Below are 17,902 nucleotides of genomic sequence, written 5' to 3' on the forward strand. Positions count from 1 at the left end.
TTACCCGTCCTGTCTTCCTCCTTTCCTCCTTCTTCCACGCTCCTTCCTTCCTTCTCCCCCCTTTCCTACTCCTTCCACACACTCCTTCCTTCCCTCCTTCCTTCTCCCTCCTATCCTCTTGGTTCCACGCTCCCTCTTTCCTTCCTTCTTTCTTTCCTTCCTTCCTCCTTCCACGCTCCCTGCCTCCCTCCTTCCCCCTCCTTTCCTCCTGGTTCCACGCTCCTTCTTTCCTTCCTTCCTTCTCCCTCCTATCCTCCTTCTTCCACGCTCCCTGCCTCCCTCCTTCCTTCTCGGAGCCGAAGGAACCCAAACGCTGCCTGAAAGGTAAGCCGAGCGCCGGAGCCGCCAGGTGGGGAATGGGAAGCCAACGGGGGCTATTGTCTTGCTTTGTCCGGTGGCGGGGAGACTTTTCCAGGGAAGGCTGGGAATCCCAAGTGGAGGGGAGGTGGGAAGATAGGGAAGAAAAGCAGTCTTCTCCCTCCCCGGAAGAAAAAAAAAGGGGGAATTTCCTTTGACCCCCCTCCCCATTCCGGCTTTGCCAACTCCGGGGAGTTTCCTGGGGGAGGGACCCCTCCCCATCAGGTGGCAGCGCCCCCAGACCCCGCCTTGGCCTCGGCCACGCGTGGGATCGACGCCCCCTCCTCCAATTGTTGGAGGGAGGGGCGTCTCTTGCCCCCCCACCCCGCTTTCCATGCAGCCCCCCCCATTCTCCTTCCCTCCCTCCCCGGCGAAGCGGAGCTCTGATTGGAAATTAATTACCGGGCTGGGCTGGGGGTGGATGAGGGGGAAGAGAGCGAAGGAGCGCGCGAGAGACAGACAAAGGGAACCGAGCCCCATGGGGGGGGGGGGAGGCTGAGCCTAGTGGGTCCTCCTCCCATTCTCACCCCCTTTCCCTCCCCAAAGCCCCAGGGAGGTCCCTTCGCCCAGCCCTGCCTCTCGGGAGGGGGAGGACGGTGGGGGTCTCCGCCTGGGGGAGGGAAAAGAAAGAGGCGCGGGGGAGCCGTTCATGTGGGGGGGGGGTCTAATCCATCCGCCTCCTCTCCTTGCGGGAACTCCGGCCGCCAGCGCCGGAGCTTGGCCGGAAAGAAAGGCGAGCAGCAAGCGGGTCGCGAACGTGGCTCGGCAGCTCCGAAAAGGCTGGGGTCGCTTCTCCCTTTTGCAACGGGCGGGTGGCGCAACTCAGGCTCGGGTGGGTGAGAGTCCAACCCAGCGCCCTTTCCACGCACACACACCCCTTCTGGGTAATTTGTGTTGGCATTTGGAGGGTGGGGTGGTATTGCATGATTTTTTTCTCGTGTGTGCGTTGTGTTGTGTGTGTTGGTCCTTTAAGAGCAGTGGTTCCCAACCTTTTTTGGGGCCATGCCCCACCTAAGCATCTCTACAATCGTGATGCCCCCCCCCACTTACATATAATTCTGATTTTACTCAAAAAGTGAACTCTACTCCTGTAGAGAGCGCCTAAAAGCCCACTAACTTGGTTTGAACAAGGTTGAAATCCCCCCCCATTAAAAAACCAAATTGCCCCCACTTAGGAAACACCGTTTGAGAGGAACTACCTTGCTAGAAAAACAGCTCTGCCCCCTCCCTCCCCTCCCCCTCCCTCTCTCCTTCCCTCCTTCTCTTTGCTTTCTCTTTTCTTCTTCCTGTGTTTGTGCTCTGCTCTGTTTTGCTCCGGATCAGATTTCACCTTCCAGCTGACTTTCTGCCCTGTTCTTTGCAAAAATTACACCCGCTTTTCTGTGTGTGTGTGTGTGTGTGAAGAACTTGGCAAAGGGCCTGTTTATTCCTGGAGCAAAAGAGGCGGGTTGGTTGGCAGTGCCTGGAGCCACACTCCAGGGTTGCAGCATTGGGACCCCCAGGCCTCGCCCTTCCACAGGTGTGGGTGTGAGTGGTGGAGGGGGAAGCCACTGCCAGATCTCTTCCTGGAGATCCCCCCCCTCCACCATGGATGTGCCAAGGATGGTCTCCAAAGGATCTTCAACAGTTTTTTTTTAGCAAACATTTGTGGCTTTCAGGAACTCAAAGCTTTTGGGGAATCTGTTGTTTTGCTCCTGTTGTGCCCTGTTAAGAGAGGCCATGATTTATTTCTTCAAAGAAAACCCCCATCAGTTGGCTTCCCCTCTTTGCCCCCATGGGATTCTTATTTTAGATGAGGGGGTTTTTTTTGTTTTTTTTTTGCATTCGGCTCATTTTTCTCCAGAATTGGGCAGCTGGTGAGCCCAACGGTGTTTGTGTAAACCTTTGAAAAGGGAGCTCGGATGGAATGCTTTTCTGTTTGTGCACGCAGGCGGCGGGGGTGGGGTGGTGGTGGTTACACACCCCCTCCATGTGGCTCCTTTTTCTCCCCATCCTCTCTGCTTCCTCCGCTTTTATGTCGAAGTTCCCTCTTTTGGCTCAGTAAGTAATTCCCAGACACACCGATTGATTCCCCAGAGTTTGTTTACATAAGTACAAAGGCAGGGAGACACCCAGTGTTCAGTGTAGTTTTTTTTTGCTGTTGCAAGGTGTTGCCTCGGCCAGAACATACAGGCGCGCGCGCACACACACACACACACACGCATGCACGCACCTCCGCCTGGCAGTCTTGTTCCTTTTGAGCCTTTGAGAAAAAGTTGCCAGCTGATCTGAAATGATCCAACTGGATTTTGCTCTTGTGCCATGCACACATGCTAGATGGGAAGAACAGACAGGTGAAGGTTTTTTTGTGGGGGAGGGAGAAGTGAAGGGTCCTTGGTGCTCTCTGAACTTGGTGGTTTTCTTGCAGACATCTCATGATCCAACTAGGTCACATCATCAGGGCTCGAAGGGAGGAAGAGGGGGAGGCCTTTGGGGTCCTTGGTGCTGAGTTTGGCTATTTTCCTGCAGACCTTTCATGACCCAACTAGGGAACATCATCAGTGCTGTAGTTCAGGATGAGATTACCTTGTTTGGCTGATGAAACATCTGCAAGAAAATAGCCAAACTCAGAGAGCACCAAGAACCCAACAGTCCTCCTCCTCCTCTCCACAAACCCTACTCCCATCTAGCACTGGTGATGTTCCCTCATTGAGTCATGAAATGTTAGCAAGAAAAGAAGCTCGGAGAACACGAAGGATTCCACAGTCCTCCTCCTCCTCCTCCTCTCTACAAACCCCAGTCCCTTCTAGCACTGATGTTCCCTAGTTGGGTCATGAAACATCTGCAAGAAAACAGCCAAGCTACAAATAATTCTCCTTTAGTGGGGGAAGGAAGGGCAGCACATGGGTAGATGTGCCAGCAAAGCTCTTTGTAATTGATCCTCTACAAGGCAGCTGGCTAGTTTGTGGTTCAGTGAGCTGATGGTTTGGGGCAGAGGTCTTCAAACTTGGCAACTTTAAGACTGGTGGACTTCAACTCCCAGAATTCTCTAGCCAGATGCTGGCTAGAGAATTCTGGGAGTTGAAGTCCACCAGTCTTAAAAGTTTGAAGATCTCTGATCTAAGTGGAGAGATTGCAGAGAAAGGAATTACAAGAGAGTAAGTTATGCTGGCTGGAAAATTCTGGGAGTTGGAAGTCCACAAGTCTACAAGTTTGGGGATCCCTGGTTTGGAGTGTTGTGCAGTGGAGGATTCATGATGGATGATTTATGATTTTTTCTTGAGCGTGATTCTAGCCTGCATGCTAGGAAGCAAATCTCTCCCATTAAACTTAGGCTTGTTGGAATCTCATTAGCTATGGCTCCAGAGTAGACAATGGGAGCTTTCAAAGCGGCAAGCAGCAGTTGATCTGCGTGAGCCAGTGACTAGTCATTTCCATTATTATTATTATTATTATACACTTGTATCACAGCGGCCAGTTGTTTCGCCGGATTTGGCATTGGTTACTAGTCAGGCCCCACCCAGGGGCCTAGGAGGTCGTAACGTATTTTCGTAATATGTGTGCAGATCCAAGCAGTGCGGCTTTTTGCATTTGACCGATGGTGATTTTGTCAATTTTTAACTATTTTAAATGTAATTCCAGTGCTTTTGGAATAGCACCCAGTGTGCCAATTACCACTGGAATTACCACTGCTGGTTTGTGCCATAGTCGTTGAATTTCAATTTTTAAGTCCTGGTATTTTGCGATTTTCTCTTGTTCCTTCTCGGCAACCCTGCTATCACCTGGTATTGCGATGTCTATGATTGTGACCTTATTTTTCTCAACCAGTGTGATGTCTGGTGTATTATTATTATTATTATTATTATTATTATTAAAAAAACAGATTGGAAGGAATGGCAGAGAGTTGTCCTTTGCAAATAGCAGAGAATGGAGCCTCCATGTCTAGAGGCAAGGTACCTTTGAGTATTCTGCTGGGTGCAGAGAAGAGATCCATGGCTCTCTTGGGCTCCACCAGGAAGTCTTTAGATGTGCAGGGCTGGGAAAATGAACTGCACCAACTCTGGAGTTCAGGGATTGCTCTGGATCCAGAACGAAAAAAAAGCCCACATGCACAGGTACAGAATAGGCAGGGATGAAATCCAACAGGTTCTGACAGGTTCTGGAGAACCGGTAGCGGAAATTTTGAGTAGTTCAGAGAACCGGCAAATGCCACCTCTGGCTGGCGCCAGAGTGGGGTGAGAATGGGGATTTTGCAGTAACATTCCCCTGCCACACCCACCAAGCCATGCCCACACCACACCCACTAAGCCATACCCACAGAACTGGTAGTTAAAAAAATTGAATTTCACCACTGAGTATAGGTGGTACTTGGCTGAATAGTGGTAACCGTGAGAGGGATCTGGGAGTCCTAGTGGACAACCATTTAAATCTGAGTCAGCCGTGTGCAGCAGCTACCAAAAAAGCCAACACAGTTCTAGGCTGCACAAACAGGGATAGAATCAAGTTCACGTGAAGGGTTAATACCACTTTATATGCCTTAGTAAGGCCACAGTAATGCGGCATTCAGTTTTGGTCGCCACGATGTAGAAAAGATGTGGAGATTCTAGAAAGAGTGCAGAGAAGAGCAACCAAGAAGATTAGGGGACTGGAGACTAAAACATTGCGGTTGCAAGAACTGGGTATGTCTAGTTTAATGAAAAGAAGGACTAGGGGAGACATGATAGCAGTCTTCCAATATCTCAGGGGTTGCCACAAAGAAGAGGGAGCCAAACTATTCTCCAAGGCACCCAAGGGCAGGATAAGAAGCAATGGGTGGAAACTAATCAAGGAGAGAAGCAACTTAGAACGGAGGAAAAATTTCCTGGCAGGGAGAACAATTAATCAGTGGAACAAAAGTTGCCTCCAGATGTTGCGAATGCCCCAACACTGGAAGTCTTTAAGAAGATGTTGGACAGCCATTTGCCTGAAATGATATATAGGGCTTCCTGCCTGAGCAGGAGGGTTGGACTAGAAGACCTCCAAGGTCCCTTCCAACTCTGTTATTCTACTCCCATCCTTGTTTCTTTCCAAATCAGGAAGAAGAGAGCTGAGCAGCCGCTGGGTGTGATGTTTGGGGGAGGAGGAGTGGGAGGAGAATGGATTTTCCCATCCTTTCCGTCCGTGTTCCTGGAGGTTTTCCAATCTGTCACTGACTCGGAGGAGCGGAGCCAAAGAGCGGTCATGCTTTCAAATTAATTAATACGGGCGTATCAGTGCTCAGTGTTGTGTTTATACAAGGCAGGATGGTGGAGAAGGGAAACTGTGTCACAGCCTGTTTCGTTCTGTGCTCTGGTGTTGCTTATCCCCTTCCTGATCTTCCTTTCTTCTTGGAATCTTCTTGGAAGTCAGAAGGAACTGGGATCCTGCTTTCTTGCGTGGATCTTCCCAGGCTCCCATGGAAGCGGGAGTGAGGAGGCCACATGGGGTGTGTGGGAGTGCGTGCAAAGCTTTTTTCATAGGGCATAAATAATTCAACTTTCACTCGTTTATTTATTTTCGTTTAAAAGAGTTACGCGGCTGCGTTTTCTGAAACAGAATTCTGGGCAGCTTATCGCCCTAACAAAAGGGCATTTATCTGTTTTTATTTCTTTATGAAACTTCTGGGCTGCCCATCGACTCCTGAAACCAAGAAAAATAAAAGCATAAATTGTGAAATGAAAACAACAACCCAGTGTGGAGAGGCCCACTTGACAACTTCTTATTGATATATCTCCTCTCTAGCATTAAGCATACAGTGCAAACAACTTTCTGTTCATTCCTATACTAGAAATCATGTTGAATATTGAGAGATAGATAGATAGAATTGATGATAAAGAGATGATAAATGATGGATGGGTGGATAGATGATAGACACAGATAGAGTTGATAGAATTGATGATAGATGAGAGAGTGATAGAGAGAGATGATAGATGATGGATGGATGGGTGGATAGAGATAGATAGATAGATAGATAGATAGATAGATAGATAGATAGATAGATAGATAGATGATAGATAGATAGATAGATAGATAGATAGATAGATAGATAGATATGTACATACATAATGGATGGATGGATGGATGGATGGATAGACAGATAGACAGATAGACAGATAGATAGAGAATTGATGTTAGATGATAGAAAGATGATAAATGATAGATGGATGGATAGGTGATAGACAGATAGAATTGATAGATGAGAGAGAGATGATAGATGATGAGTAGATGGGTGGATGGATAGATAGAGATAGATACGTACATACGTATGTACATACATATATTAGATAGATAGATAGATAGATAGATAGATAGATAGATAGATAGATAGATAGATAGATAGATAGATAGACAGACAGACAGACCGATACGTACATACGTACGTACGTATGTACGTACATACGTACATATGTACGTACATACATACAAAGATACAAAGATACATAGATAGAATTGATGATCGATGATAGACAGAGAGAAAAAGATGATAAATGATAGATGGGTGGATAGGTGATAGACACAGAATTTATGATAGATGATAGAGAGATGATAGATGATCCATTCCTTTTTAGGGCTAAACAATATCGGTTGCCTCAATGTGCAAACATTGCTACAAACAGGGAAGCAGGCCCTTCTCGCTAAAAGTAAAATCATATAATAGCGACTGGCTGCACCACCTGACAACCCTAGCCCAGGACCGAAAACAGTGGCGTCAAATTTCCATGGAAGTCGCCTATACCCACGATGGGTGAAGAGGCGTCAAGTACAAGTACAAGATGATGTGTGGATGGATGGATGGATGAATGGATAGAGATAGATAGATACGTACATAAATATATTATAGATAGATGATTGATTGATAGATAAAATTGATGATCAATGATAGAGAGAAAGATGATAAATGATAGATGGATAGATGATAGAAACAAATTGAATTGATGATAGATGTGTGTGTGTGTGAGAGAGAGATGATAGATGATGGATGGATAGTTACGTACATACATACTAGATAGATAGATAGATAGATAGATAGATAGATAGATAGATAGATAGATAGATAGAATTGATGATAGATGATAGAAAAAGATGATAAATGATAGACAGACAGACAGACACAGGTAGAACTGATGACTGGTGTTTGTATGTGCGTGTGTGAGAGAGCGAGAGAGCTAGAGGATGAATGGATGGATGGATGGATGGATGGATGGATAGATAGATAGATAGATAGATAGGAAAGTTTGAATTTGCCAGTTTCACACAGTTTCCAGCTTCTGCCAACAGGCAGCTCAGCCTTTGGGTTTTATTTCTCTTCCTCCGTGCGTTGTTTGTATTCTATAATAAGACAATTAATTTGGGGAAATAAAGAAGAATGCAGTTTGCAAAATATTGACAGCTGGAAACCTGAATGAAAACTTTAAAAAACGGTGGGCTCCCCCCTTCTTTAATCAACTTGTTCCATCTTGAAGAGTTATGTAAGGGCATGCGTTTGTCTCCATTGCCTATTTAAAGAACGCAGCTAGTCCTCAAGTTAGGACCCCAATCAGTTAGTCCTCAAGTTAGGACCCCAATCGAGCCATTGTTCAATGAGACCGTTGTTAAGTGAATTTTAGCAGGACTAGCTTCCCCTCCCCAACCCCTGGAGCAGAGGGAAGGGGCGGACAGCAGCCACGTTCCTTCAACTGGGATCTCAGCATCCTGCCTGCCTCGGTCCCTTGATCCCCGGAGCTCTCGTTTGATCTCGGTTTTCCGCGGTTTTTCCCTTTGGGGCGGAGTGGCTGGGAGCCGACTGCTTTCATCCAGGGCTGTGGTTCTGCAACTTCAAAACACATATGCAGCCGAAGCCGTCTCTCTGACTCTTTCCAGGCCCCGGGCCCGTTTTCCGGCCAGGTTAGCAGGAAGAGAGCTGCGGTGTGGCGTTGGCTTTTTGACCTCGTTTTGGCGTGTGCCAGCATGGCAGCTGGGTCAGTGCCCTGGATTTTAGGCCTTTGGAGCTGGTGACTCAGACGCTGTTGGAGAACAAGGTCCAAAGTGGCCTTTGGGACTAGGAAGTATTCTATATCCGGGCTGAACTGAAAGAATAGAATAGAATAACAGAGTTGGAAGGGACCTTCTAGGTCATCTAGTCCAACCCCCTGCCCACGCAGAAGACCCTGCACCATTTTTGACAGATGGCAGCCCAGTCTCTTCTTGAAAGCTTCCAGCAGTGAAGCTCCCACAACTTCTGAATTCAGTTATTGGACTCACTTAACAACTGGTTGCTTAGCAACAAAAAACTCTGGTCCCAATTGTCTTTGTAAACTGAAACTACCTGTAATGCCAGCCGCGATATAAATTTGCATTGGCAGGAGGGCATAATGGAGGGGGAGGCCAAGCGTGTTTTGCTTTAGGAAGGGCCTGCAGATGTGCTTCCCGCAGCAAAGAATGTGATAATTCAGCATTGATCCAAAGAGTTCCAGTTTTTTTTTCATTTTTCGGGATCCCGGTTGAAAGCACACTCCGTTTGCCCTGTTTGGGGCAGAGCCCCCACATCTGTATGCATTCTGACCTAGGCTTCCCTAGGGCAGGAAGCAAACTCCTTGTCCCGACAAAAACCCCTTTTATCAATTGACTCTGAATTCTGCTCATTCACATCCAGCAAAGTCTTTCAAGGGAGGATTTACAGTCACAGACCTTATCTAGCTTGGAGAGCTCCCAGGCCGATCTCTGCACAACTTGACCAGGAGTCTCGGAGAGTCACGAACCAATGAAGCGAATTGTCTCCTGCAAACTCCACTCCCCTTTTGCTCCTCTATTATTTCCTCTGGGAGGGGCCATTCATCGTCCGCCTGTAGCCTTACTCCCAAGTCACCCCCTGTTCTTTAGCTCTTCCCTTCGTCTGGCAGCTCTGCACATGTGCACACTGGAAACAGGCTCCAGCTGTTCCTCTGCCTCACTGATGTCTGACTCCAAAGGCAGCTGATAACTGTTAGACGGCTCTGGCCCTCTCTCTACCTCCGACACAGAGCCCTCATCAGAGCCATCCACAGACTCCAGGACTGGCCCAGGTCCCCCCCCCCCCAACCTGTCTGAATCTGCTGCCAGTTCCACTGGCCACTGGCAGGCCACAACAGTATGCTCTGGTTTCTTGTCCTTTGGCTATTTGACATTCAATCGTGGCTTTCCCCCACATAAAGGATTTGGAGAGAGTGAGAGAGAGAAACCTCTTTCTTTGTTAGATTTCTTCTACCTCCAGATTTTACAATACTCTGGCTAAAGGTTTCTTCTCACAGTATTCCTTTCCTTCCTCTGCTTTCTCCTTTGTTCTGAGCCACAGGTAAACAAAAGAACCATCTCAGTTTTGGGAGATTAGAGCCGAATCCACTGTGCCTTTTGTTAAACCGGTTTTAGCCCTTTTGAGCAGACAAAATGCTTCTTCTAAACCAGGGGTGTCAAACTCGATTTCATTGAGGGCCGCATCAGGGTTGTGTTTGACCTGGGGGGGGGGTGGCAGGATATACCTGGCCGGCTTGACCTCACTCCTATTGGTGCCAGTGGTGGCCCGAGTGCTCTGCCAGAGCCAAAAGAGGCTCCTGAGCTCCATTTTCTGCTGCCACGGCCTCCTGCAACCCTCTGCCAGTGAAACCGGAACTCAGGAGAACCACATGCCCTCAAGGAATTCCGTGCCATCAAAGAATCTCTCCTTGATCCGTTTCCATCCATTGTTCCTTGTCTGGCCTTCGGGTGCTTTGAGAAATAGCTTGACCCCCCCTCCCCTCTCTGTGGCAGACCCTCAAATATTGGAAGACTGCTATCCTTTCTCCCCTGGTCCTTCTCTTCACTAAACTAGCCATGCCCAGTTCCTGCAACCGTTCATCGTATGTTTTAGTCTCCAGTCCCCCAATACTCTGTGTTGCTCTTCTCTGCACTCTTTCTAGAGTCTCAACATCTTTTTATAGTGTGGTGACCAAACCTGGATGCAGTACTTTAGGAGTGGCCTTACTAAGGCTTTATAGAGTAGAATTAGTACCTCCCTTGATCTTAACTGAATCGTTCTTTTAATGCGATTTAGGATTGCATCGGCTTTTTTGACTGCCGCCGCAGACTGCTGGCTCATCTTTAACTAGTCGTCCACTAAGACTCCAAGATCCCTCTCACAGTTACTGCTAACAAGCCTGTTTTCCCCCAGTCTACAGGTGTACTTTTGGTTTCTCTTGCCTAAGTGTAAGGATGTAAGTCAAGGACAACCACTATTACAGTAACTGGTTTAGGAGGGCCTTCTGGTTCTCTAATGTAGGAGGCCCTTTCTCCTGCAGGAGGTGCCTTGGCCACCCACGCTGCCTTGCTCTAAATGACAGTTCTCGTTCCCTTCGGGCATTTGCTCCACAATCGGCCTGGCACTTTCAAATGAATTCTAATTTAATTGTTTGCACTCCCTGCGTTCTATTGTTCGCAGGCAGATAATCTCCCATCTAATGCTGCTTGCCCAGATCCTCTTTTCTATCATCTGTAATCTAATGCGTCGGATATCAGCTTTTCTGATTGAGTTCCTGCCTGCTGTTGGTATTGTGCCCTGCCAGCGGAGCTGGAAGCAGACTCAAACGATGAGGAGGTTGGGGAAGAACTTGGGCCAGTTCTAGAGACTGGGAAAGGCTCTGATAGAGGCTCTGAGTCGGATGCAGAGATAGAGCCAGGGCTGCCAAGCATTTTCCAGCCACTGGAGAAGCAGCTGCCTTTGGAGGCTGAGATGAGTGAGGAGGAAGAACAGCTGGGTCCTGTTCCAGATGCACGTATGTGCAGAGCAGTTAGGAGAGGTGAACAACGGAGAACGAGGAGTCAACTTGGGAAGCAAAACAAACGTGGCTGCTGAATGGCCCCTCCCTGCCTGGGGAATAAATAGAAGGAAAGGGGAGTGGTGGTCGTAGGAGACAACAGTTCGTATTTCTGAAGATTTTGCTCATTGTGTTTTGTGCCACAAAGATTGCTTTCCACAACTTAATTTGCAGCCTTTCTGCTGGGAGCTCATGGCCTGGAGTCTGTTTCTTGCTTCTGCTAAAGCTGGGTCCTAAAAGTTGGATGAAGGGGCAGGGAAGAAGAAGGGTTTGGGGGTTTGCAGGCAAAAAACGCTGGTATTTGGTTCTCCCTGTTCTCATTCGATCCAAGGAACCCAAATTTACTTTTTTGAAATTCCGTCCAGCGATGGGAAATCAGGGTGAAATTGCTCAGAGTCTTTTGTGGCTACTCTGGAACATGGAGACCTCTGCAGCCTCCTTGGCTGATCTGCTTTCTGTCTCCCCCCCACACCCCAGACCTCATTCCCTGGGGGTTTTCCAGTTTGTGAATGGATGAGCATCCAGGGAGGCTGTGGAGTGTGAGAAGAGCCAGTTTGGTCTAGTGTTGAAGGCTGGAAACCAGGAGATAGTGAGTTCTAGTTCCGTTTAGGCATGAAAACCAGACTGGATGATTTTGAGACAGTCCCTCTTTCTCGGCCTAAGTCAACTTGCAAAATAGTTGTTTTGGGGGAAAGAGGAAGGAGGAATATTGTGTGTATTCACCACCTTGAGTTATTTATGAAAATAATAAAAGTGAGAAATAAATTAGAACATGCCATAGCAGAGATTATCAAACCAGGGGTGAAATCCAGCACGTTCTGAGAGGTTCTGGAGAACCGGTAGCGAAATTTTTGGGTAGTTCAGAGAACCGGTAGCATGAATGTTGAGTAGTTCAGAGAACCGGTAGCAGAAATGTTGAGTAGTTCAGACAACTGGTAGCAGAAATTTTGAGTAGTTCAGAGAACCAGTAGCGGAAATTTTGAGTAATTCGGAGAACCAGCAACTGCCACCTCTGGCTGGCTCAAGAGTGGGGAGGGAATGGAGATTTTGCAGTGTCCTTCCCCTGCCCACGCCCTCCAAGCCACACCCACCAAGCCACATCATTCCCATCAAGCCACACCCACAGAACCGGTAGTAAAAAATTGAATTTCACGACTGCAACAAGCCCACTTGAAACCATCACTAAAACAATGGCAGGGGTCAGCAACTTTAAACACTCAAAGAGCCACAAAGGTCCTAACCAGAACCCCCTATTCAATTCTGGAGCCAACCGGAAGTCCGGTTCCCCCACCACAGAGTCTCCTCCTAGCGCGGCATCATTTTTCCTCTACCTGTCTTAACCAAAAGCCCTATCAATTGTGGAGCCAACCAGCGACAGGGATCCGCAGCAGAGAGATGAAAGAGCCACATGCAGCTCCAGAACCATAGGTGGCTGACTCCTGGACTAGACCTCCAAGGTCCCTTCCAACTCTGTGAATTTGTAAGCATCTCATTCTGAATGAGCAGTGCAACAGGGAAGATCGGGCCACATTAAGTAGATTTTGGCCGGAAGGGCTTTGCATCTCTCACAGAATGCTGCAGCTGAGCTCTTTCTCCTTTCCGGAAATCCATTTCTATATATATATACTGTACCTCTTTGCCATGAACTGCCCCAGAGACCCTGGGAAAGTCTACATTTCCTGTTTCCCTTAATGGAAAACAATGGAAGCTGCAACTGACACCTTTGGTGAGACTTAGTGGTTCTTGAATGCTTTCAAACCAAATCCCTCCAGCCCAGCATCTGGAGCAGCATTTGTGACCCGCTTAGACATTGCAAAGACCACAGCTGGGATTAACACAGCTGGGTCCTTTTATTCAATAAAGCCAGATTAACACAGTTGGAAGGGACCTTGTAGGTCATCTAGTCCAAACCCCCGCTGAAGCAGGAGACTTACACCATTTCTGACAGATGGCAGTCCAGTCTCTTCTTGAAAGCCTCCAGTGATGGAGCTCCCACAACTTCCGAGGGCAACTTGTGTTCCATTGGTTGATTGTTCTCACTGTTAGAAAATTCCTCCTTATTTGCAGGTTGAATCTCCCCTTGTTCGGTTTACATCCATTGTTCCTTGTCTGGCCTTCGGATGCTTTGGAAAATAGCTTGACCGCCTCCTCTCTGTGGCATCCCCTCAAATATTGGAAGACTGCTGTCATGTCTCCCCTGGTCCTTCTCTTCTCTAGACTAGCCATGCCCAGTTTCTGCAACCGTTCTCTATATGTTTTAGCCTCCAGTCCCTTCATCATCCTGGTTGCTCTTCTCTGCACTCTTTCTAGAGTCTCAACATCCCTTTTATAGTCTGTGTATTGTGCGGGGCACTGCTACCTATTTCTTATGTGTTCCTTGGCCTGCATGATCTGCTGTGTTAAAGCAGGCTGGGGGCTGTTGCATTCTTCCAGGAAACAAACAATGATTAAGCCCAGATTATCCCCCCTGCTGACAGGATGGTCTTTAGGCCATGGCTTTAATATCAAAGCAGATTTTTCCCCATAATGGGGTTTCAATGGATTATATCCAAAGTTATAATCCAATTTACTCATTTGAGTGACGGAGTGATTGACTGATACCTTTGCTTCAGGAGCACAACTGTTTTTTCCCAGTTTCACAAGCACCCTACAAGATGGCGGGAGAGAGAGAAGAAGGACCGGCTTGAAATCTCCCACGGAATTTCTGTGGGTGTGGGGGAACTGTAATCTGGGTATCCCCAAGTGCAGTCCTTGGGGCACGATGCTGCTCTCCTGGCTGTTTACTGTAAAATTACATAATTGGACATGTAATATGTAAAATTCTTGGGACACGGTGGCTGTCTGGGTAGGAAGGGACGCTCAGTGGCTAAGGCGCTGTGCTTGTCGATCAGAGGAGTTGGCAGTTCAGCGGTTCGAATCCCTAGTACCACGTAACGGAGTGAGCTCCTGTTACTTGTCCCAGCTTCTGCCAACCTAGCAGTTCAAAAGCAGGTAAAAAATGCAAGTAGAAAAATAGGAGCTATCTTTGGTGGGAACGTCACAGCGTTCTATGAGCCTTCGGTGTTTAGTCATGCCGGCCACAGAGACGTCTTCGGACAGCACTGGCTCTTCAGCTTTGAAAACGGAGATGAGCACTGTCCTCTAGAGTCGGGAACGACTAGTACATATGTGCGAGAGGAATATTTACCTTTACCTAATATGCAAAATACAATTGATGTGAATCAGGCACATAAGTAGTCCTTGATAGGTGTGGTATTCCCTTACCTTCCCTACTGGTTCTCAAATGTGAGCGCACAATGTCAGTACATGTGCTGAACCTTGCACGAATGCACTTTGACTAAAAAAAAGGCCCAAATGGGATCCCGTAGAGCCAGGCCGGGTGGGTGAACCGGTCCGTGTCATTAGAATACCACCTCCGGTCCTTGACTTATATGACCACAGTTGGGGTCAACATTTCCATTGCTAAGCAAGCAAGGAGGTTGTGAGTCATGCTCAACGTGATGGTCTTTTTAGCCACCGTTATTATGAATCACTGCAGTTTATTAAAATAAATTGTTAACAATTGCATGATATCATGCAATTGTTCAGTGCACCTGGCTTCCCCTGTAGACTTGGTTTTTCGGACGCCAGCTGGGAAGGTTGCAAATGACGATCAGATAGGTTGGTCCTTTTGTGAGCAGGTGGATAAATGGTCTTTTAGTCCTTTGATTTTCTTTAGAATATATGGGAAGCCATGGGCATCCCCAGAATGAAACCAGATGCTGGATACCGGAACTTTGCTTATAACTCTGCCGGGCTTCTGCCTTTTTAAAATTAAAATAATATTATTTAATCGCACCATGTCAGATGGAAAAGGGAGCCAAACAGGTGCCAACTGGAGGCGTTTATGGCCATATTACCACTGCATGTACCATGTTAGAACTGTCGCCCCAGCTCAGCTCCACCGTGCATACATGTGCGTCTCCTGCCAGCCAGCAGGCTTTCGGGTCTCTGCCGCACATGAGCCAGGGTGAGGTGCATGCAGGAGTTGCGTGCGCATGCCTGGGGTGGGGAGTGCATGGGAGTTCATCCACACATGCGTGGGGTTCACGTGTGCATGTGCAGGGGTGGTGGAGTGAATGTGGGGGTCGCATGCGCATGCAAAGAGGATGGGGGAGTGTAGAGGAGTTGCACATGCATGCACGGGATGGGGGAACGCAGGGGGTTGCACATCCATGCACGGGGATTCGGGGGAGTGCAGCGGGTTGCACACGCATGCATGGGGGTTCAGGGTGGGTCACGTGCGCATTGCATTATGGGTGCACATGTGCACACTTTCTGCATGCGATGACAAAAAGGTTAGCCATCACTACCTTAGAATGATACACCTGCATGAACATGTCCCTTAGAATGGAAAACCTAAAGCAGCTAAGCTCAAACTGTGCCCAGCAAATGCTTGCTGAGCGACTGAGCTCACTTTCAAACATAAAGCATGACATGCAGATTGAAGTAGCATCGCTCGGATTGGAGAACGGAGCTCTTTCTGTGCGGGTGTTAGCCACCACTCTGGGGTAGGGCTGTGTTTGGAAAGTGTGTTGTGGATTATTCTGATCCGTCTTATCCATCTGCGGCGTTAAGAAAAAGCAAAGCCAGGTGAGGGGTTTGGGGGGAAAAGGTGGCAGGGAACGGGCATCGTGACTGAACAGTGCTAGCTGGGGATGGTGGGAATTGAAGCTTATGGGGACCACGAGATTGGAAGTATATGAAGATACCAGATTGAAGAAAGCGTCTTCAATGCAGTGGCTTCCTTGGATGGCTTGCAATTGCTGAGTTGTGCAAATGAGTGAGCGATGAATTGATAGTAAGGTGATAGATCAAAGAGAGATTCAACCTAGAAATAAGGAGACATTTTCTAACAATGAGGACAATCAACCCATGGAACAGACGTTGCCTTCAGAAGTTGTGGGAGCTTCATCAATGGAGGCTTTCAAGAAGAGACTGGACTGCCATCTGTCAGAAACAGTGTAGGGCAGTGTTGGTGAACCTCTTTGCCACCGCGTGCCAAAATGGGAGCATGCACGTGCGCATGTGTGCGTCTCTGCTGGAAACCGGAAGAGCAGCCACTCAGAGTGCATGTGCACACTGGGAAGATGATCGTCCAGTTTCCGGCACATGCATGCATGCTGGCCATCTGGTTTTCTCGTTTCTGGCACTCACGCGTGCATGAAGAGCAACTGGCTGGTATGCATGCACATGTCGAAAACCAGAAGATCATCTTCTTGGTGCATGCATGCGCTCCTGGCAGATGCTCTTCCGGTTTCCAGCAGATGCGCGCATGCTCCCGTTTCAGCACTCGGTGCCCAAAAGGTTCACCAATGCTGCCCTACACCATTTCAAACAAGTGGAAAGCCGGCTGGCCGGAATCTGGAAGGCTTGTGTGCCAGAGGTTCACCATCACAGGGGTTGGGCGGAGGTTGGACTAGATGACCTACAACCCTGATGGCAAACCTTTTCGGCACCAAGTGCCCAAACTGGAACATGCATTCATGCATGTGCGTGCGCTGGAATGCCACAACCTGAAGATCAGCTGTCCGGCATACGGATGCCTGTTTTCTGGCTGCATTTCTGGCTGTTTTCAGGCGATTTTTGGAGATTTCAGAAAAAGCCACTTACTGAAGCTTCTTTTGGCTACTGATTTTTTTTCATTCTTTCTGTTAATTGTGGAGCTCTGCAAATCCAGCTGCTCCACTCGAAGCTCGAAAGAAATCACGGAAACCTGCTTCTAAGACAGGAAGAGCCAGAACTGGGCAAACATGTAATTTATTCTCCCGACTTAAAGTCCTGATGTCGCCAGACGGAGGACCTGCGGTTGGGGTTTAGCTCGCTTTGGGTGCCATCCGCTGCCTGGAGGCTTAACAACACACCTTGTCGAGGGATTATTGTATCCCAGAAAATAGCCCAAATCTATGTGGCTGGAAAATAGCAATGGGAAGGTTCATTCCAGCAAGGCGCTCCGGGGAGGTGGGCTGAGGGGCTGCAGCAGAGGGCTGAAGATTCACACGCAAATGGAAGGTTGCTTCCTCTTTCGCTTAAAAACTCCTGGGTAGGTACAGGTACTCCTTGACATACGACCACCACCGAGCCAAAAACATGAGTTGCGTAAGCGAGACGTTTGTTCATTCAGTGAGTTTTGCCCCATTTTTATGCTGCGGTTCCTCGGCAAACCGCTGCAATTGTTAACTTGGCAACACAGTTGTTAAGCGAGTCGCTGTGGTTGTTAACTGACATGGTTGTTAAGCGAATCTGGCTTCCCCCATGGATCAAATGATCCCGGGATGCTGTGCTTGTCGTAAATATGAACTGGTTGCCCGGCGTCCGAATTTTGATCCCGTCACCACAGGGATGATGCAACACTTGTAAGTGTGAAAAAATGGTGGTCCTAAGTCACTTTTTAAAGTTGTAACTTTGAATGGTTACTAAATGAACCGTTGTAAGTCGAGGGCGTCCTGTACAGAGTTTGGTTTCTTCTTTCTTAAACCTGAATAACTTGCACCCAGGCTGCCTTTGCTCGAATATTTAGCCCTAATAATGCATAATACCCCGAATCTTACACTAACCAAATCAGCTGAGTTCACACAACAAGCTAAACCAGGGATGGTGAACCTTTTTGGCACTGAGTGCCAAAAAAGGGAGCTTGCGCACACGCTTGTTGGGGTCGCAACCCGGGAGACCAGCTGGCCAGTCCGCATGTGCCGGCCAGAAAA

The 17,902-nt window shown here is 48.0% G+C and overlaps 1 protein-coding gene across 1 annotated transcript in view; it reads left to right on the forward strand.

Annotated features, from left to right (window-relative positions):
- The first annotated feature begins 215 nt into the window (after positions 1-215).
- Positions 216-17,902, forward strand: part of SEMA4C (semaphorin 4C) — a 99,756-nt gene continuing 82,069 nt past the window's right edge. Inside the window, exon 1 of the mRNA XM_032228988.1 lies at positions 216-324. The gene's annotated coding sequence lies outside the window, so the exon portion shown is untranslated. The remainder of the gene's footprint in view (positions 325-17,902) is intronic.

Source organism: Thamnophis elegans, chromosome 13, assembly GCF_009769535.1.
Source record: "Thamnophis elegans isolate rThaEle1 chromosome 13, rThaEle1.pri, whole genome shotgun sequence".
NCBI lineage: Eukaryota > Metazoa > Chordata > Lepidosauria > Squamata > Colubridae > Thamnophis > Thamnophis elegans.